Source organism: Chrysoperla carnea, chromosome 4, assembly GCF_905475395.1.
Source record: "Chrysoperla carnea chromosome 4, inChrCarn1.1, whole genome shotgun sequence".
Taxonomy (NCBI): Eukaryota; Metazoa; Arthropoda; class Insecta; order Neuroptera; family Chrysopidae; genus Chrysoperla; species Chrysoperla carnea.
Window position 1 is genome coordinate 18882967 of NC_058340.1, and position 23839 is coordinate 18906805.

Consider the following 23839-nt stretch of genomic DNA (forward strand, 5'->3'; position numbering starts at 1 on the left):
TACCGATAGCCTAAGCAATGAAAAGTGAATTCTAAGTTTTAGACGGTTATACGTAGAGTAAAACCTTAAAAGAAAGTTGTTATAGTGTTTGGGATACCAGTTTTTTTTATATCCCGTATACATTTAAATTTAAACTGTCCTAATTTTTACTGTTCATATAAGTGACAAGATCCTCCACATCACATTGTTTAATGATGTACGCGCGTCGGGGTAACGTTCGATAAAAGGCTTTTGTTATATGTAGTTGGATTAAGTCTAAATCAATCCTTAAAATATTAAGGGATGTTGCCCGAATATTTAAATAAATAAATGACTTCAAAAGTAGACATATCTAACATTGGTCTTATGGGAAAACAGTAGATGGATGATATGTTTTCATAGATTTCTCCAAAACTAGTCTGTAGAAATTCAAAAAAAAAAAAACTATTAAAATTAAAGTTAATATCTTAATAAACAAAAAAACCGTGTGCCCGACTAATTCAGGATGTATGAGCATAGTAGTGGGGACACAAATTTAAAAAAATAAATATTTTCAATTTTGATGGTGAATTATGTTATAACTTGACAATATAAGACGAAAAGTAAGCCTAAAATTTTTCGATATCTGGAGTAATTTTTAAAATATCGAAAATTGAAAATATTTTTTAAATATTTAGCTTTCCATATTTCGAAAACTAAGGCAGATATCGAAAAATTGTATTTTTCTTCTACATTTATGAAATTATAACAAAATTCATCATCAAAGTTGAAAATAAGTCACAAATAATTTCAACCACAAGACTAAACTTGCCTTAACGTTGGTACCACTTTAAGGACCAAATTTTTCATCCAAAATGAGAAGTTGTGAAATTTTCAACGATGGGTAAATTTTATTTTCTGGACCTTTGTTTTATTATATAAATACAATTTTACATATACATATACAGAGTACTTAATTAAAAAATTTTCTTGTGCCACAAAGACATCCTGCCGATCGGTTCAACACGCAGAAAAAAATTGGTATGGGGCGACCAACACTGTCATTATGTAATATTTTAAAATTTTATTTTATTCAAACATCACGTAACAAAAAACCTTATGTTATTAATTAACATTTACAATTATTTAATCTAAATTCGCATTTGAAAATATTAGATCATCTTCACCTAATTTACAATTCAAATCATCAAGTTGGATGATATTTCATAAAACTACCAATAAAAACTATTATTATTATTATTATTATTATTATTGACTAATAAATACGTAGCGGCGACACGGTCACTGTGGACGGTAAATTAGTATAGGAGGCAATTATTATAGCTGGGTAATCATACAAACAGATAAATATAATTTAAATAGATATACAGCGTGGCTCTTATTAAACGACCACTTAAAAATCCATCTTTTAAACAAATGGTGTAAAAAAGAAGTCTAAGTTTATCCCGAGAAAAAACGTGGAGTTAGTTTCATTCTTTTAGTTTTTTTTTTAATTCAAAAAGTCTACGAAAACCTATGATGCCATCCATATGTGAGTCGTTCATTCCCCACCACTTCTTTGTGGACTTTTTGTGGAATATTTTTTGTCTGATTGATCAAAAAATTTGAATAGTTTGTTTTAAAATAAAAAAATTTATTTTTTACGTTGGACCGTTTTTGAAATAGGGGGCGCAGAAGATGGAGCGCTGAGCTATACGTACTTTAGTTGAGGTTCAATATTTATAAATATAAGGTATTAAATAATTATTTAAGAAGTATTTAATCGATAATTATTGAAAAATCGTATAATAGACAGGGTCAATCGGGAATCTCAGTCTATTATGCGGTTTTTTCCATAATTTTTCATTAAATACCACTTAAATAATTATTTAATACCTTATATTTATAAATACTGATCCAGCACTGAAATACGTTAAGCTGAGCGTACCATCTCTACGCCTTCTATTTCAAAAACGGTTCAACGTACAAAAAAAAAGTATCAGTCAAAATTTGTAGAAAATTTTATCTTAAACATTTTTTATAATAAATGTTAATACGATTGAAGCCAAAAGAAACGAGATATTCACAAAAAACATATTTTCGAGACCTTTGACCTTGAATGTCAAAGGACACGCACGCGTGACTATATGTGATTTTTGGGATAACATTTGTACTATCAAAATAAAGATTTGTACAGAAATTCAGCTTCTTGCGTGAGATTCCGAGGTTGACCACTTATTTTGACTAAGATGATCGGGTTATAAGTTATTATGGATTCTTAATATCCTGGCTGAAATCCACTTTAAGCAAGTTATAACAGATGTATAGTAGCATATAAGTAAGCATATTATAGCAGATATATTTTAAAGCATCGGTTATTGCATAGGAAAATTACTTTCCCTATGAGTAATCCAAGAGTGAGAGTTCCCAAGAGTGAATTTGGAAATTGTGAAAATTTTTTACAGTAGATATTTTCGGACATATGATCAAGAAAAATGTATAATGGTACTCTTATAGTAGACACAATGTATGTCAGCTGTTATTTAAGAGACCAAAGTTATTCGTTGAACTAAAATATGAAACACAAATCATTCATACAAACTCTTGTCCTCTCCATTTCAATTCACTAGATTCTATTATAAAATCTGTATTCTCCCACTTTACCTTTACCCACAATCTTTACTCTTTGCATCCAATCTGTCTACAATAAAATTCTATTTTCTTAAGACGAACTTGCTTCTATGTTTTAAATTATTCACTGTCAATACTTTATTTTTTTATATTAATTTTATATCGATATCGACTGAAGTGTTTATTGATTTGATCGAGTGGTGATAAAAGTGATTGTGTACTTGTGTGTATGTCGTATCAGTTTTATGGGAAAAGAAACTTCTAATTGATATCTGCTACTTTCTCTATTCAAATAAAAATTCTACATCCGGAAGAAATTGCATATAATTGCATAAAACAAACAGTATTTTAATTACTGCGACAATACATCTCAGGTTAGTATAATTAATTTTGTTATAAGATAGTTTAAGACACTAAAATGATTGATAAGTTGATCTTTTTGGACTATCCAACACTGTGGGAAAGCCGCTCATGATCCAGCGCAAAAATTGTTATACCACTTTTTCTAAGATCTTAATATAAAATCCCAGGACCTCAACCTAGGCTCTAGGTGATGGAACCTACGTTTTGACCGATTTAAAATTGAAGCTCAAATAACTAAACTAAATTTTATTTTCTCACCAAATTCAAACAACTTTTACGTTTAAACAAAATACTTATTAATGAACTGACGTAAAATGTTTTTTTTAAATTGTGACAGCACTACATTTTCGAGTACCTAAATTGATACGAAAATAGTAGTTGGTATGAAGATTGTTAATCAATCAAGAATTCTTACACTTAAATTTCAGGTTGATTACTTGTCAGACAAAAGTGTTCTTATCTTATTACATTGTAAGCACGATATGCAATTTTGAATGATTTTTCACAAATTGCAATTTAATTTTTTACTATAAATCAATTTATGAAGAACTTTGTTAAACAATTTTTATTGCTGATAAAGTTCACATAACATGAAATTTTTTTGCAGTTATTTTGTCATACCACGGTCCAATTATAGAATATATTTGGCTATCATAGGTTATTACCTTATGTGTAATTTCAGTATTTAACGTACTAGCGAATTTCCGAAGGAAATGGAGCTATTGCTCTCATACTGATGATGGAATTTTGAAAAAATTTCTTCAAAATGTTCACCGATCCTACCTAGCAGATGTCAAAAATGACCATCGTTAAAATTTTATATTGATAAAATCACAATAGCTAATTTTTGCTTGAATCTGGTCAAAAAGTATTTTTTCTCTAAAGGTCGCAATTTAAGTCCAATTTGAATAAAATAAATAAAATTTGGTGTCAAGAATTTTTGGTATTTGAAAGATCCAATTCCTTAATGAGAATAATAGACAGATAAACAATGTTGATTTGCGTCCAAATATGACGTCACTGAATTGCGAAGAGAATTCAAATAGAATAATAAGGTATAATATTTATAAACACGTGTCCATATCCGCTCTAGCGGTCACAATTGAATGTTTGACATTTAACCTTGTTTTCGTAATAGAAAAGATAAGTTTATCCACAAACAAAATCGTATTGTAAATAGAGTGCGAGTTAGAGGAGTTAGAGAATGGGTTAATTCTATAAATTTGGACGTAATATCGATGGTTTCTATATAAGTAACATATCCAGTTTCGTAAGTGACATTAAAAATGTATTTTATTAAAAATTTGGCTTCAGATTTTTAGGTATCATTTATTAAATGAAATTAAAGTCGACAACCTTAACCCCTCTAAGTCATCAACTTCAATAATTTCTTTAAAACAATTTCAAGGACCCTTTATTAAGAAATTTCTAATCAGTATTATAATTAATTAAACTTTATTCAATATTATTAATTTATATAATACTTTCAAAAATAAAAAGTTTATAAATTAAAGTTAATTTAAATATTATACAATAATCACCTCTAGGGTGTTCATTAAACATTATTTTTATATAAAACTGTAAAAAAATAACATTTTTATGCAAATTAACTTGTAGGATAATTGAAATAATTAACAAACGGTTTTGGAAAAATGTCAACTTTTTCCTTTGTTAATTAAGGATATTCGATTGGCAATGAAAAACTCATGGGAAGTAATTTGTATTTTTAAGCAAAGTTTTTAAAAAATCTTTCAGTATTTATTTAATAATAAAATCTGTATATAATGGAGAAAAATGGATTTCTGCAGAATAAGCAAGAAACCTTGAGAAGTCGAAACATTTATAGATCTCTATTTTATTTCTTGTATTAGGTTCAATATACAAGACTCGAGACGGAGTATGACCTCACATTTCTTTAACTCTTCTTACACATTTTGTAATCTTTTTAGAATTCCTTTTATAATTTAGAGCTATAAGGAGAGAAGTGAAAAACTTGAGCAAATGGCTAAACTACATAAGCTAGAAAGAATGAAAAAAAATTATTAAGCGGAAAGCGAGAAAAAATTTACAGTCCTTTGAACTCTCGCTTAGCCAGAACGTATCCAAATAGCCATAAGTATATTAAAAGAAACGTTGCAGGCACACAATAGGCAGAAATGTTTTTGTAAGTCCGATTTAAGCACAAAAATTACCTGCCTCGTACGAATGTATACTAATTTTAATATTTATTCCAGCTTACTACTGTTGTATCGAATAAACTTAAAGTAAGCTAATTACATAAAAATAAACTTATATGTAAAAAAAAATATATTTGTTCATTGCACATTATAAAATTTAGATCAAAGATTTTGAAGGTCAAATTAATCAGAATTTAAATACGAGTTAGCCCTGAGATGATTACTGCTAGTAGTGTTGGATTGTATGATTCTTACTTAGAATTTTAACTCATCAAAAAGCAATCATTTTTTTACAATTCTTTTCGTTAGTTTCTTACTAATATGATGATGATGTTATATGAAGAGTTCAAGTCGTCTTATCTTTCAGTATTATTTCGGGCGAAGAGACAAATCCTACTTATCAAATTAAGCCGAGAATTATAATTAAGATAATGTGGTTTCAATACTGTAGATAGATGTATACGTATGCGATAATATAAAGTACGGAAATCTTTTTTACATCACTAGCAAGAATAAGTAAGACGTAAAGTAACTTCTACGATGCTTTGCGAAAGCAATTTATTAAGAAATTGCATCCTTACACTAGACCAGCAAATACTTGGTGCATCAACTGCCTAAGCTTTCTTAAACTGGCACACGGCAAGAATGAAAGGCGTTTACAATGCTGGTATGGTACAGAGACAGATACTATAAAATATATGTTAGCATAAGTAATATTACAGTATTAAATAGGGTTATCCACCAGAAATATTGTGATATCGCAAACCAGTATGAGCCTGAATAAGATACTATTGTAACGTATAAACCAATTTTTAAAATTTAGGACAAAAGCCTATTACGCACGAGTTAGTTTTATAAAACTCCCCAAGGCTTCAACTATTCCTTTATCTTTTCACAAACCGTAACTTCAATTATTTTTCACTATTATAACGTGGTACTAATCTTGAAGGAATACGCAAATATTCGATTTATTTACAATTATTATGACATTTTCATATGAGATTTTGATAAAACGTAAAATTTTAGAACTCTCCAAGGTTCTATTTTCTGTAAATAAGTCAAGTATTTATAATTCTTTATATAATCAAAAAAAAAAAAAAAAATCACCATGGTCATTTTTAATAATAAAATTTTAAAATTTTTTTTCTTATCAATATATTTTATCTGCAATATTAATCTAATGCACACATTATAGTTCCCCGTGTTAATTTTTCAAAGGGAATATTCAAATTATTCGCTTGATTCATTGCATTCATTAAAAAATAAAAGCTGTCATTTATTAATTAATTTAATTAAAGTTTTAATTAAAAATTGCATTCGTGTGTAAATGTGACCACACAGAAACATTTCAAGGTCAAAAACGTTATCAAAGAAACCAACATTTACTAGTTTTAATAACAAGATTAAAATTTCCGCTGATATAATATGTAAAAATTTTCAAAGAAATTTTGTACAAATTATCAAACAAAATTTGTCACAGTTTTTTGTGTACTTTTAAGAAAGTAGACGTAATGGAAGCGTAACGAAATGGGGGGCAGCATATAGTAGTACAAGGGAATTTTTCCCACGCAATTTTTTTCTCATTATTTGTTTCTAAAAAAGCATTAAGTTCTTCAAAGATTGTGTTTAATTGGGCAAGCACGTTTTACGAAACCAACTTTGAAGAACTATAGATGTTATTGGGTATTTAAAAGATAGTTTTACAAAAAGAGCCAAATGTGTCATATTTTGATGGTGAACTTCACTTTTTGCATAAATATAAATCGGTTGTGTATAGGCAATATACTTACATTAGATGAAATCATCGATATAAGGTGAGGATGGTTTTGTGCAAAACATTAATTTTCTTTTAAAAAGTTGATCCCAATGTTTAATCCAAATTTTATTTTTATCTTACGTAAGATTTATATTTTTGTCGGCAAAAATTAGAATAAATTGAACTCCACCCTCCCTTAGCCATCTTTTGACTCTTTTGAAGCAATTATCTGACTTTTTGTAATAAAAAGATTCGCAATTTAAAAATTCTTCGATTTGCACTATAGAAATTTAACTGATTTGGCTTTCTTATTTATTTTTTCCTCGTCTTTACAAAACAATAAAGGCCATAAACTTTGTCGTTAAATAATCTACACATTAATAAAATAACAAATCTTAACTTCTAGGTCAGTTTTATTTAAATGTTATTGCCGTGAGATTTTCAATATGATACTTTCTTAAAGTTTTATTTGTTTAATTTTTAATGGAATTAATTATTTTATTATTTGAAATATTTGTTTTATTACTTGAGTACATACTCTTAAAATACAATTGAAGATACTGTTGAAAATTGATTGACCTGTAAACCTAATAATAAATATAAAAATATAAAATTAAGTAGAAAATAACTTTTTTTTTTATGTTATCTGCGGTTTTGAGTTGCTTTTTTTAAAATAATAATTATTATAAGAATCTTTTCACTCTTTTGTAATTGTGAATTTTTTAAATTATTGAAATATTCAATCTACACAAACAGTTATATAACACAAAACGAGAATAAAAAGTTTTGTAACAAGATTTGAACAGACATACAGTGGCTATACAAAAACTTCTTATGGGTAAAAGAAACCATTTTACTCAAAAAAGTTTTTTATAAAAATTACCGGTGAAAAAAAAATTATTGCAAGAAAAAACGTTGTATGCATAAATTTCTGACACAAAAATTGTGATAAAGCTGTTAACAGACGTAGATGAAACATTTTTTTTTACAAAACATTTTGTTAAAACAGTACACTGAAAAAAAATTAAAATAATGACAACCTCATCTTGAAGTTGTCATTATTATAGGCCGTTTCATATTGACATAAAGTGAAAACACTTCCAAGCAATTTCCTAGTGATTGGAACAAGTACAGCTAAATATTTGAATTTACAATAGAATGGGGTTGAATTTAAAATATGAATTCATTGATACAAAATCACTGAAGTTGAATAAACAAAAGCATTACTTCTATGAAAGAGCTTGATTTTGGTTTAGTCATAAATTTTTTTTTAATATAAACAAAATTGTACGTAGTTGGAATATATTATTGTGTAAATAAAGCAAATTGATGAATTAAAAGAAAATTTTTGTTTGTTTGCTTTAAATAGAGGATTTGGTTACTATGAACACATTTATGTCATGTCTAGTCTAATTGAGATTGTGTCAACTACATGAAGATTGTTGTTACTAACTTACAGAAAGGTTGAAATAAACTTATTGATCATTTTTATAATATATAGCATGTTTTTTGGTATATATATATAGCAAGCATCGTTACCACAGTTGATATAGCGGTAGACCTAAGACACTAAAATCAATAGTAAACCATATGTCGCTGGTTCAAAAGACTCGAATAATTTTTTTTTTTTTAATAAACATGATAAACCTGCTCATGTGGTTGTGACAATCACATAAGTATTTTGTTATAATACTTAGTGGTAGAACCAATCAAACAACAATATTTGAAATTTGTTAGACAGTATATTACTTCCATACAAACAACTCATGCGTTTGTGTCAACTTCACCACTCAACCCGTACTGTAGTTGTATCACATTCGTGGTCCCATTCGCCATATTTGATGTCGCGATGAGGCAACCTCATATCGGTTGGTATTAAGAATTTTTTTCCCAGTATAAGAAACAAAAGCTTAATCGATTCTTGTTTCTTAAATTCATTAGATTTTAATTTATACTGAGTGTTGCAACAGCTAATTATGTTAGTTGTTATAACATTATTTTGCATACCATACCATAACGATTATTTTTAAGGGATTGAATAATTATATGATATGAGTCAAGTACTATTATAAATAATAGAAAAATTAACCCTTTAATCAGTAAATCCGCGTTACTCGTAAATTGCGTAACAGAAAATAGACGCTAGCATCTATTATTCTATTATCGGACATAGCCTTGTCAAAACTAAGCGTGTGTATTCAAATAATTATATGATAGAAATAGCAAAGTTTCGAAATTATGACAACAATAGAAAGATTAAAGTTCATTATGTATATTTTTATAACACATTTCTCTTATCAACAATGCTATTGATTATACTATTATAAGTGAACAGAAAGAACTTTGGAACTTTTAAAAATCATAAATATTTCATCCACAAATGATTTTTTATTATATCATGTAAAATTGCGTTTCTACTTACTTTAAAAAGTTTAAGTATTTAAAGAAATTACTACCATATATATAACAATGCAATTTAATGTAACATGATTTAATGTAACAAGCCATTCATGTGAGTGCGACACTGATGATCCATTCTGCTAGAATAGTATAAGGACAAAAAACTTAAGTATGTTTTTAGTTTAACTTTTCGCGGATGATGAAAATAAATTTCATACTGCAATCTTATTTATTTAATTGTAACAAAAATGTGAAGCTTCGAAGCTAAACACGCCCTATCTATGCAAAAAGTATTGGGATCAATACCCTACAAAACTATTGTTAATGTTAAACAAAATAAGACATTCTACATTTTCAGTTTCAATATAAAAAGAAAAACTTCAAGTTTTATTTTTCTCCTTCCCACCAATGCTCCAATTTCTACATACCACTTTTGTCTTTTCAGCACGCCTGCATATCTTTATATTATAACGTAACGATTGGCGCAAATCCGAGATTATTATCACCTGTCATTCACGAGAAATCGTAAATGAAAAAATGTCTACGAACGAAGGAATACAGAGACATCAATCTAAAAGTAATGTTAGTATATTTATTTCTTTGACTATCAAACATGACATGTTGAAGCTTTTAATTTGGATATAGGGACACATTACAATAACTTCCTTATACTGGGAAGTTAAAAAGCGTGGGGTGCTCTAAAACCTTCGTTTCACGACGAGAATACAATTAAGGAGCTCCCCAAATTTAAAATTAATTTTTTATTGTTCTGATTGTTGATTTCTTACTTTTTTTCAAATGCTAATTTTTCCTTTATAATTATTACTAGTACTGTTATTATAATACATTATTTCACACCAATTAAATTTTTACTGTTTTATCATCAAAAATACATACATTTTTAAAGTTTCAAATCAAAAAAAAAAAATTAAAAACGGGTAAAAAATAAGTTGTTTATATTTTTACTTTTTATAATACTAAGTAAGATTTCAGGTCAAGTTGCTTAAAAATAGAATGACTTATTTATTTTCTTAGAAAATTTTATTTTACATTAGCGAAAATTATAAACTAATTTATTGTTGGTTCAATTGATAACATTTGAGGCCTTGAGATGATCATCAGATGAATTTCATGCTAATTTTTATGATAATTTTGCATAATTTCTCAAAAAATATTTGCATCTTAAATCAGCGAAAAATTCAACAAATTCATTATTAATTTTAGGGTTATTCTATTGATAACATATAATATTCAACAACTTTGAAATGATATTCTGAGATCAAATTCAATTTGCTTATTCTACGTTTATTTACATTTTCGAAAAGAAAAAAACCAAAGAGAAAACTCTTCCAAACTGTCCTAAATAATTTTGCTAATTTAAAGAGTGTGAAAAATTATAACAGCTGGACTTCAGCAAATGATTATAATAGATAACGATAAAATAATGATAATTTCTCAATACACTTTTAGCCATCAGGAGAGTCTTTTTTTAAATACAGGATCTTCAAATTTTCGAATAAAAGAATATTTTTGTGAATATTGCTCAAATGGCTGTTAAAATTTACAATATGATCTAAAGATCCTTCGTGATTTAGCTTATGGTGGAGACTTAAAAGTGCAATAACTCTGTCTCAAAAAATATCTTACGCCACTGACTTCGTTAAAATCTAATGTAATGATGTCAGTAGCGTAAAAGATTTTTGGTTATACTGTCATTTTTTTCTAAAATTCAACAAATCTAAAAGGAGGGTTTCCCGGCTACGAGAGTATTGAGAAATTATCATTATTTCAACGCTATAGCTACCATTTGCTGAAGTCCTTCAGCAAATACTCTGAACCACCCTGTATAATATACTCGCATATGCTGTACATTAAAACACCGTTTTAAAAGAAATACAACACAAATATTTTATTGAAAGATTTTGATGTATATGCACTCATTTGATGTATATTAAAAAAATTAATATACAGAAATCAATATTGATTTCATATTAATTACATACCATTTATGAAGAAATGATATTGCATTTATTTTTTACTACAATTGAAGAGCAATGAACTTTTTAACTAATATAAATACTTAAATAATATAATATTAATAAAATGATAACTTGTTCAGTTGTACAGTTTTCTTAATTAATTTTTTAGTCATGTTTTTTTTAAGACTGTTATGGAAGAACTTTTTGTTAAATAACAAATAGAAAGTACTCTTTTAGCGAATTTCTTTCTCAAGGAAAATGAGCTATTTCGTTTGTACCGATGTTGGAATTTTTTCAAGTGTTTACTCACTCTAGCTAGTGGATGGCGAAAATGACCTTAAATTTTATATGTGCCATAAGCATGTTTGTTTGTTTGTTTGTTTATTACCCTTTCACGCTTAAACTAGCGAATCGTTTTTAATGAAACTGTACAGCAATATAGCTGATATATCATAATAACACATGAACTATAATTTATAAAGATATATTTAAAAAAATATAAAAATTTAATTTAATTTGACATTTGACATTACCATAAATTACAAATTTCTGTAAAAATAGTCAATATAAAATATTTCAGGGCCATCTTCTCTGATATACTCAATGAATAATTACTATTATACATTTAAAAAAATAGAAAACCATACATATATTTTACCTGTGTAAAACAATCCTTACCACTACTTCGAGTGTTATAGAAAGGGGATAAGCGAGAGCAATCTTTATCAATCTTTACATTTAAACCCAGCGAAGCGGGTGGGTATCACTCTAGTAGCATATAATTTCCTTTTACAAACATATTGGTATTGAGAAAATAAAATTGATGACATCAAGCAGCAAATATGTTATAAGCAAGCTTGAACCAACTTGACCACTAAATGTGGACTATGTTTTTTATTATACAATTCATTTATACTTTCGAACAGTTTTGTTGTAAATTACTATGGTTTACATAATATCCATCTATTTATGTATCGTAGTCCTATTTTAAGACAGCGGTTTGTCGCATAATAAAATGATTTTCGCGTTATATTTATGCATTAGCATTTTGAACTTTGAAAACCAAAGGATTTCTTATATTTTTTAAAGAAATTTATAATTAATAATTTTTGAAATATCCGAGTGACTATTGTATTTTTAATTATTCTTTTATGAGAATTCGCTTAGTTTGCGTGGTTTCTATGAACAATTTTTTTTATACACGTATATGTAATCAAAAAAAAAAAAATTTTTTTACCCAGTTAATAAATATTATAAATTATGATTACTTACAAACTTTCTTCTTGTTAAAGAAACAATGAGTTAATTATGTCAAAAAATAAAAAATATTTTTAAATATGTATTTTATTGTTTAATAAATAATTTTTTTTTTTTTACTTTTATGTGATAAAAAAAAAAAAGATGACCATGACTTATGAATTGGATTATCAATTAATTTATTACGTAATTTTCTAAGTTTAGTAAAATTTTCTGATTAATTTAGTATTTGGAATATATAACACGTATAACTTAACGTTGATAAATATGGCAGCCGAATTGTCAACTATAAGGTAATCAAAATAAATTGTGCAACGGCGGCCCGGTTAGGTTAAAATCACACAACTAAATCTTTTTTTTCGTAAATTTTTCCATATTCGATTCAATTGTACCTCCTTTTATTAAATGGAATTGCGATTTCTATCGATGGCAAAATTCCGTTTAAATATCTTTCTTACTTGTTTCTAAAAGAGTCAATTTTAAAACTATTCTTTTGATTTGCGATTTTCTGATATTTATCAAAATATGCCCTACTTTAGAAATTCATAAAGTTGAAAGCCAGGCTGAAGTAAATCTTAGTGAGCCATTTTTGCATTTTTCTCTTAGAATCTTGGTCAAATGATCGAAATTTTTGGAAACTATTAATACTTAACATTAATTTTTATGGCAGGCTTTAATTTTCAAAAAAACAGCAATGGTCAACGGAATGACTAGACCATAAAATGAGTGGCCTATCTTTTATAAGACATTTTGAACAGTATTGATATAAGTTACTATGGTTTCTTAATATCCAACTATTTATTCAACGCCTGCTACAAGTAATTTTAAGCCAGTTATCGTATAGTTCTATTTAAAGGCTCCTGGTTGTTACATGGTATGGTTAAAATAATTTCCCCAAAAGATTCTTTGTTTCCCAAGTACGTATAAGAGAAATCATTAAAGGTAATTTTTTATAGTTAGATTGCTAAAGTTCAAAAGTAAAATTTTATCGATATATGTCAAAAAATATAACAAAACATTTTATTATCATGAACACATTGACTTTTTTTTTATGTTAAAAAGATTTAAATAATTGTTTATCACAAAATATTTTTAATTGGATTAATCTATCAGCTGTACAAAAGTTCAATGTTTACCGAGTTTCATGTTTATTTATAATGATTTTTCAATAGAATCACTCAGATACTTCACTTCTCTATTGGTTTTATTCCTAACAATAAAATTTAGAAATCATATAAAAATTTAAAAAATATCGGTGTTAATTAAGGCTAATGAAATATTGACAATAATACTAAAATAAAAATGACGTCCTCGACTTAAAATCAGGTCTGATTGATTCGTTTGTAGAATCGTAGTTCCTAAAGCAATGAACTTAGTTAAATTTTTTTTATTGAAAATACAATTTGATTTAGAGTGTTCTTAGCTATGTTTCAAGAAAAGCTACTCAGTCGTTTGAAGATCATCGTCAACTTTCTAGTTGCTTCGAAAACTCTAATCTCGCACTTAAAACGTAGCATGAACGTTTTCGTTGTTTTCGCTCATTAGTACAATAAAACTAAATATCTAAAAGGAACAAATTGATGCATCTTTGAAATTTTCCTCAGTTGTTTATTAGGTTGTTAAAACATTGTACCCAAAAATCGGCCACTCAGGAAGAGGGGGTGATTAATCTCCTCTTTTGAGGAGAAGTGGGTTGTTTTAATCAGTGTTTTACAAATTATGAAAAAACTTGGAGGCAGATAAAAAAAAAGTTCGAATTAGAATTTTAGCTGATTTAATTTTACACATTTTTTTTTCGACTTTCTAGCTTCAAAATAAACCGACATATGCAAACTTTAAAATGGAAATTCATTCAACCAAATGAAAAATGATACCTCTTGTAAACCGTTAGTGATAGAACAATAGTTTAAATGTAAAAGTTATTCCTTATAAAAAATTTAACAACATTTGTTTGAATCATTCTTTCGTAAACATCATTGTTTACCCGTGAGGGCGCAACTTAGGAAAAAACTTTGTTGTCCATTTTCTCCAAAACTCTAAAAGATAGCGAGTTGAAAATTTTCAGGTAACTTCAACTAGTGGTCTTTTCACGTAAATATTTAATATATATTTTTTCCAAAGAAAATTTTAAATATAAAAATATAAAGTCATATATTTATAAAAACAAGGTACTAAAATTCTATTTTTAAGTGAATTTTATCTCATGGACGTATAAATATAATAAAATTTCACAAATTCGTGTAAAATTATACTTTTCAAATAGGTGCCAGAAATTATTTTAGTATAATAAATTCACCCACCTACAATTACATAAACAAAAATATTGAAAATTCCTCAAATAGCTTACGTACCATAAAACCTTACTTCAATTCCTTTCTGAGCGACTAAACTAAACCGTGAATTTCTCAGAAACTACTTAAAAATAAAAAAATACCAGGCTATTAGAAATTTAAATTGATTCAATTGTACCAAATTACACAACAATTGCATTTTTTTCGCGGAATAAAAAATTTAAAAACCAAAAAACTGATTTTTGCGTTTTACTCAAAAAATTTGAGGTTATGTTAAAAAATGGTACGAAAAGTTCTAGATTTTTTTGCTGTCTAGAACTATTATATTTAACTTTTTTGATCGGACGATTATTTACACCGCAAATCGCAAAAAACCGTTTGCCACTCCTTTAAGCCGCCACCCCTCTTCACCGGCAACCATTCAGCTGTTGGATTTTTTACTCAATATTTGTAACCCCTTTATCGACCTTTTCCTGTCGAATTTGCCCTGTAATGAAATATTTTATAAATTGACTACTTTTTCAGATAGTACGCTTAGTCTAATAAGCATCAGGAGGATATATTCAGAAAATTCAATTATTTGAAATTTGCATGTCCTTGATAATAACAATATTTTAGTAAATTAAAAGAAAAAATAATGCACTTAATAACAAATATTATTAATAATAATTGTTTTTATACAAGAATAATAATTTTTATATAATTATGATTAATAAATAATTCTTTTTTGTCATAACACACTAACTAGGTTAGGTTAAGAAAGGTCTGATTACATACTGTTAAGAATATAAATAAAATTGGTCATATGGAACATAACACGTAGAAATGGTATAAATAACATATAAATATCATATAATATTTACGTAACTGACGTAATATGAGTTTGTTATTATTATTTTGTGTATGGTGATAACCATTAATGATGTTGATAACTTCTTTTACATTATCAAACACACAAAATATGTACTCATGTTTCCTGATTTCAGATTTACACTCCATTGCACCAACATCAAAATATCGTATTTTATTTGAAACTATTATTTTTTAATTCACTATCAAATTTTACTGCCTTAATTTAAAATGATTGCAAAACTTCAGTTTTCTAATTTCACATAAAAAATTAACGTCTAGATATAATTTGTATAAAATTAAAGTAAAATTGTGCAAGAAAAGAAAATCGGGTTACCTCCACCACCGTGTTACCTTTTTTCTGAAATTATAAAACAATATTATTCTGCTAACACGGACTAACAAAAAAATTTAACTCGTTGTCACAGCAACGGTCGGCTTTTTTTGTAGATAACATTCAAAAACTTATTTACATTCACTAATATTATGTATGTATGAATTCAGAGATACTGCACAGAAAGAATGGTTTTCTTGGCTTACGACTTACTTTCATTTGAAAAAGAGAGTAAAAGTTCACTTAAAAGTTGTAAACTTCCATTTTATTAAGGTAGTTCACATAAAAACATGCTCTTATATTCGTGAATTATTTTTGACAGTAGTGCACAACACTAAGACATTGTATGCATACATACACTCAATACATACACACAATTGCCAATTTAAGTGGTTTGTTTTCTTATCTTTTCAACAAAACAGGAAAAAATCGATAAATTAGTTAAAATAAGTTAATGTTTCAATAGGTTCTTTAAAAAAAAAAAAAATGGTAAGAAAAGTTTACAAGCTTTTTCATCTACCACGTTGTCTGTCTGTAATCAAATGTTGCAAGTCAAATTAGATCCACTTCCCGGTTTCCGATTAATGCTATTGAATTCCCAAGACAAGCCATTTCACGATTATACTACCTTAAGTGCCGGACAAATCATTTTTGGTTTTATTATTCAAATATCTTCCTATAAGAATAACAAAAAACACATATCTGTCAAAGTGAAGCATGTGTGCGTGATTAAAAAGTTTCCAAGCCACGGGAAAGAGAACATCTCATTTACAAGATTTTCTTGGATAAAATAGCATATTACACATCTAGAGAGCAAAAGTAAAGAATGTATCAGATTTCATTTTCATTACCGCCCGAGGTAAGCCTAAGGGTGACAAACATGAGAACTGAATCATTTTTTACTTGCTGTCGTGGTGTGTACAATGTTCTGCTCGATGGAGACTAAAAGCGGCAACTTCGTTTAGCACAGGGAGGACGGCAAATGTTGACACTGTTCGCCCGTAAAGGAGAACCATATATTAATGGCTTGTAAAAAAAGGTGTTGGATACAGCAGCATATATATATAAGAGAAAATTTATCTTACAATTTTGACAGTCACATCTATTTTGATTTTACTTTGTCTTACGTTAATAAAAACAAATTAAATTATGTTAATCAACATTATAAATAATATTAGATCATAACCTTTCAAATATTCAGAGCAAAAAAAACTTTCTATTCAAAAGATTAAACTAAACTTCGCACGGCTGTGTAAAATATTTCTTACCATTAGATAATTCCTATTAATGAATATGTAAATAAGTATTAATTATATAATTAAATTAATACATTCAATTCAAATGAATCATTCATAAATCCAAGAAGTCAATTGTTTGATTAACTATTGAACTTCTTGTCAACCAGAAGAGACAGCAACAGATAAATTCATATTTCAAGGTGAAGTATGAATTTCATCATTTGAAGAAAAAAACATTAAATAAAAAAATACACTTCAATTTAATTTTGAAGTAAAGTAATTGCACAAAAAATAATTAAACCTTGAACTCTCTTATAAAAGTAAATGGAATCGTGTGGTCTGAATAAAATGTTCTTGAAGATACATCATATACACGTCAATTTCGTGGAAAAAATTAGAAGACAAGCGTTTGTCTACCTTTAATTACCATAGATGATGTAAATACGATTATAATTTTTTTGTTAGATTATAAAGTTTAATAACCAATGCTTGAAAACTTAATCAAGGCAAAAACATTCACTAATTTAAACGCACTTGGATTTTAAAATTTTTTGGAAACTGATAATCAAAAAAAGTAGTTAAGATGAAAACACTCGGATTGGCTAAAAGAAAAACTTATGAAAATAAATAAAAGTATAAAAAACCAAAAAAACATGGCTTTGTAACTGACTGAGCTAAAAAGTACAAAATTATTTCTATAAGTTCAAAAAAATCGTTTTATCGTAAAAAAGTGTGGGGTTCAAGATTTGAATTATTGTACATATTATATTGATAGATATGGGTAAAAGTAAAGTCATAATAAACTATCTTACAAAGCACCCCACGCTTTTTTATGATAAAAAAATGATTTTTTTGAACTTTGAATTATACTTTTTAGTTCAGCTAGTTACGTGTTTTTCTCTTTTTTAAAACTATTATTCATTTTGTGTTTTTGAGTATTTAAAGCTATTACTTATTCATCAAAAATTCAGTATAAATATGGTGGGAGCGCAAATAAATCATGGAAATCGTTAATCCTGTAGAACCTAATCAGATTCTAAATTACTGTATTGACGGTATTGACCGGAAACGGTTTGAAGGGAGTAAAAATCACGCTCAAACATTCCGTTACATTGATAGAAAAGGTATTTCTAAAACGAACGTTAAAATCGTCTGTCAGTCCTTAAAAACGTGGCAATAAACATGGATTAATCGAAATTTACAGATTTTTCGCGAAATTTTTATATTTTATTGAACCTTTCATAGTCCAAGAAGCAATCGGTTAGGTCGTTAAATGGAGTGTCTATCATATTTACCAAAATAATCAACTTAGAGAAATCTGCTGAAAGTTGTGAAATTTGATTTTCTACAACTTAGCGCATTATAAAAATTTAAATTTGACATTAACTTTTAACTTTTGACTTTTAACAAAAGTAACGAATGCCTATTCTGTTGAAGGTATATAAGATTCAAAAACAACTTTCTTCCAAGTTTTATCTTTCATATCACTTTGCTCTTCTAATAGAGTAGTTCTGGTACACCCTGTATTTTAATGTCATTTAAAATTTGCAAAACTACCTAACGAATATTTTCAGTGGCACTAATAATAAATTGTAACAAGTATTGAATGTGATACTGAGGATTAATGTTCTACAAATAGAAATACCCCCGCACAAATAAAACTATTTCAACATGCGTGTATTAAGAATAGAATATAATTAACTAGTTAAAGTAATCGCAATGTACATTCATAAAGATAGCCTCAAACATAATACACAATAATTATTTAATAATCATCATGATCGTATGATAAATTTAGATCTATTTAAGATACATATAATACTTGAGATCAGTGACATTCTATTTTATAGTTCAACTTTGCCGCAAAGTTAAGAAGTAGAAAATGAATCGTTTTACTAGACATAAAATCATTCGATCTTGCTAATAAGCACATGACTGATTTGAATCTTCCGTAACGATTATCGATTTCTTTCCAATAGGAGATCGGGCAAAATTTTTTTTATCACTTCAGTTGAAGAATTCTCACTTCACGAATAGAAAAGTGAATTATAACATAATTCACCACCGAAATTGAAAATATATATTTTTTTTTACATTTTACACAACAGGTTTTTCCCACAGACTAGTTTTGGAGAAATTTATGAAAACATCATCCAACTACACTTTTCTTATAAGACTAATGTCAAATATACCTACTTTTGAAGTAATTTATTTATTTGAATAATCGGGCAAACCCTTCCTCCACACCAATAAAATTTTCAAAATTGATTTAGATTTAGTAAAACTTCATATAAAAAAAATCAAGCCTTTTATCCAAAATTGCCGTGGCGCTCGTACAGAACCTTAACAAGTTGATTTTAAAAAAAAAATTATTTCATTGTTGACTAGTAGAAAATTCGTTATTGGTTTTAGTTCTGAGGGTCAACGCTTGGGCTAAATACACGTTATCTATTTGACTAAATTTGTTTACGATCGCAATAAATGTATCGTAAATACAATTTAAAATTTAACAACTTAAATTATTTATATGATTCTATTGTACATCACGTGCACGGCCACGTTTAAACAAATTAGAATATGCAGTATAAATGTTTGTATTAACAATTTCCTTTTAACACGAACGGTAGGGTTAAAATTGATTATATTTACAGAAATTAATGCTATTATCAATCAAGTTTACACGTCATTTATGCATCAAAGTCTAACAAATATATTGGGATATAAATATTTATAGAAATTTCAATAATCTTCCTTTTTACGTCTATATGATTTATACCTTATGTTACGCCTAAAAATTACAACCTTGGGCATGGTCCGATCCAACATGTTATAATATACAGTTATTTGGATAACTCTATAAGACCAGAGGTATTCCGAAGACTGTGATTATATGGAACAATTCATTTTAATTTATAAATAAAATAAAACACTGAAAAAGACCATTGGAATCTATATATTATTTAAGCGAAACTTGAAGTTTATACGTCCTTGGTTGTATTTTTCTTATTTCCTATTCCGTTTTCGAAATTTAAAGCTGAAAGCTTTTAAAAATACCACCTGTATAATCGTACAAAGTCAAAACTATCACATGAATAATAAAAAAAAAAAAACCAAGAAAAACGGTGAATGCTCCTCTTTAACTATTCTCATAAATATTTAATTTCAGTTGAAAATTATACACAGGGTATATAAATAGTTGACAAAAGTCAATTGTCCCATAAACTTATTTACAATTTTATAATTATGTCCTTTATTCAAAATGAAAAGTACATTTATGGGTGAATAAAATGCGTGGGTAGATTACATTTTGAACGTGCCTCCAACATTTTGTAAAAATTGTTATGTTCAAAGTTTGAAATAGTAAATTATAAAATTGTTCATAATAAATTAATCAATGTTTACATTTGATTATTAATTTGTTTTTATTGATTTGATAAAAGTATTTTATTTTTATGTGCATTAAGAGTGAGAGGAATGCGAATAATATTTGTCAACCACTAAAATTGAGTTCATTGAATAAGATTCAATTAAATTAATTAAAATGATACAACACGACATGTTCTCTCTCAATCATTCAATCAAGTGAAAATAATAGGCTTGCCACCTCTCCAGGTTTTATCGGGAGACACCAGAAATCGTGTAGTATCCCGACTACCGAAATCAGCATAAATCCTTCAGAATTCAAAAATAAAAAATTTTTGATTATTATACCATGTATATGAAATATACATAGTATATTAAGTTTAATCCCAAGTTTGTAACGATAAAAAATATTGATGCTACGAAAAAAATTTTGGTTTAGGTGTTCATAGAATCACCTAATTAGTCCATTTCCGTATGTCTGTCTGTCTGTCGTCTGTCCGTCTGTCATCACGATTACTCAAAAACGAAAAGAAATATCAAGCTGAAATTTTTATAGTGTGCTTAAGACGTAAAAAGTGAGGTCGAGTTCGTAAATGAGCAACTTAGGTCAATTATCTAGTATAAGACTCGATATTAGTTGTTGTAATTTGGTCAGGTAAAAAGTTCTTTCAGATATTTTGCATCCTACTTTTACATCAAAAATATTCTTAAGTATCGAATAAGTATGCCATTGTTTTCGGACCTTAAACCGAAATTTAAAAAACGCATTTCAAAATTATAAAACTCATAAAAATTTTAATGGAATTACATTAGCAATTCAATCAATATTCTAAGATTTTTACAATTGATTTGTCCTTTACAAAAATTTAATTTGAACACACACAACTCCATTAATGCATGATGGCTAATCATATTATTTTTCAATACAAACAAAATAATAACTAAAACGTGCGTTTTCAATGAAACCTCAATTTCCACATTTTCAAGGTAAAATAAATACCTACACCTTCGTTCGTTCGTTGTAATACAGATTACATTAAATTCATTATTAATAAATATTTGCGATTATCTATTCATTTTATTTTTGTTATACCATGTATATATAAAATATACTGTTCCAAGTTTGTAACGCTTAAAAATATTGATGCTACGAAAAAAGTTTGGCATAGGTGTTCATAGAATCATTTAATTCGTCCATTTTCGGTTGTCCGTCCATCCGTCCATCTGTCAACACGATAACTCAAAAACGAAAAAAGATATGAAGATTTTACAGCGCACTCAGGACGTAAAAAGTGAGGTCGAGTTCGTAAATGTGCAACATAGGTCAATTGGGTCGTAGGTCCGTAGGACCATTCTTGTAACCGATAGAGATATAACAAAAGTTTAAAACGACTTTTATTTGAAATATTTTTTGTAAACACCACTGTTTACTCACGAGTGAACACATTAGATGCAAATTTTATAGTATGTATTAATATCGGATTATCATTTATGTATGTGTGACATGTATAGGTATTTCTGTAAGGTGATAGAGTTATCAACACTGTCTATACATGACATTTAACCAAATTAACTCAGTCAATTGTTTGTTTTCACTTGTTTATCAATTATATGGTTATTCGATTACTAACACAAATTTAAGTTTAATTTGGACTAAGGTGACCAAATTTAATTTCTTTAAGTAGGTAGGGAACAAAGCTACTATATAATTATAGCAACTATATGGGCCTATATAATATATATTGTATGGGCCTACAGACGACTGAAAAACTGGCCGCACATAAACAGAAAATTCATAAATGAAAATCTTATGTTAAAAGAAAATAAATATTATAATATATACAGGGTTGTACAATAAGATGTTGCCACATAATTGGGAGACATTTTCATTAAAATAGATGTTATCATTTAAAAGGGAAAATCATATTGGCCAAAAAGATGTTACCACTTAAATAGAGGACACGTGTACTTTAAGAACATAATATGAGTGAAAAATGTGATTAAGTATAATTACAAATTTTTGTTAGAACATTTTTTCAAAAAATGAATATATTCGACAAAAAAACGTATGGATGTGCAGCATTATCTCTTTTTTGAAATCGATTTTTGCTAAATTTATTCATTTTTTGGAGTTATCCTGCTAATTTAGCAATGAATCAAGTGGTTTTATTAAAATTGTCTCACTGATTTGTTTGATGAGCCATCAGAATTTCTGACGTTTGATGATAGTAGGTAAAGAGTAGGTATTATATGGGTTGTTCAAAAAGTTTTTACCACGTGAATGGGAAAGACACATTGTTCAAAAAGATATTACCACTTAAAGGAGAAGGGGAGACCTAAATTTTAAGAACATAATATAGGAGTAATATATAATTTAAAATAACATACATAATCAATATAATATTATTCTATAAAGAACAATTTTATAATTTTAAATGATCCTCAATTATGAGCATGAATCTGAATAAGCTACTTCCAGTCTGAAACGGAAGTCGAAAACACAAACTATCCGACTTGACCGTTTACTAATAGGAAATTTTAAGTTTCACATTTAAGAAATACTTTACTATAATTTTACTTATGACCAAACTACATAAATATATTAACTCGTAAAATTTACTTTTAGGTTTTTCGAAATTCCCTATTCTTTTCTGGAACATAAATTAATACAAAGTTTAACAAGGTAGATTTATTGATATTATATTGAGATATAAAAATCGGCCAATTTGGGTAATTCACCAAATGATGAAAAGATATAATTTTTAATTTTTGTACTTAAAAATAATATGATAAAGAATGGATTTTGGACTATAATTTTGATTAAAAATTTACTTGAATTTAATATCGCACCTAACTATCTTAAAAATTAAGTGATTAAAAAATTTCACTACAAAAAAGGATTGCTTATAAATATGATTTTGCTATAAAATTGAAACATCTATGGTTACTGAATTCCCTAAATTTAAAAAAACTATAAAATTTTTTACGTGAGATGTTAAAAATTATATTTTTATTGCCCAAGCTCAAAAATTCAAATCTTCTATTCATTCGGCAATTTACAGACAGAGAATTAAGGTAAATCAAATCGTAATTAACTACAGGCATTATCTGCCATTAAAGCCATTTACAAACATATTTGAGTACTTTCAAAAGCAAGTAATGTCTTAACTATTTACCCTTGGAAGTTTTAGAAAATAGAACGATTACGACTACAACATGGCGTACTATTATAGAATAATGTTC

The 23839-nt window shown here is 27.5% G+C and overlaps 2 protein-coding genes across 2 annotated transcripts in view; one reads left to right on the forward strand and one right to left on the reverse strand.

Moving 5' to 3' along the window:
• Positions 1–23839, reverse strand: part of LOC123297349 (sestrin homolog) — a 214391-nt gene that overhangs the window by 174720 nt on the left and 15832 nt on the right. The window lies entirely within an intron of this gene.
• The window catches only part of LOC123297350, a 30006-nt gene continuing 8870 nt past the window's right edge, over positions 2704–23839 (forward strand). The window contains exon 1 of the mRNA XM_044878979.1: positions 2704–2963. The gene's annotated coding sequence lies outside the window, so the exon portion shown is untranslated. The remainder of the gene's footprint in view (positions 2964–23839) is intronic.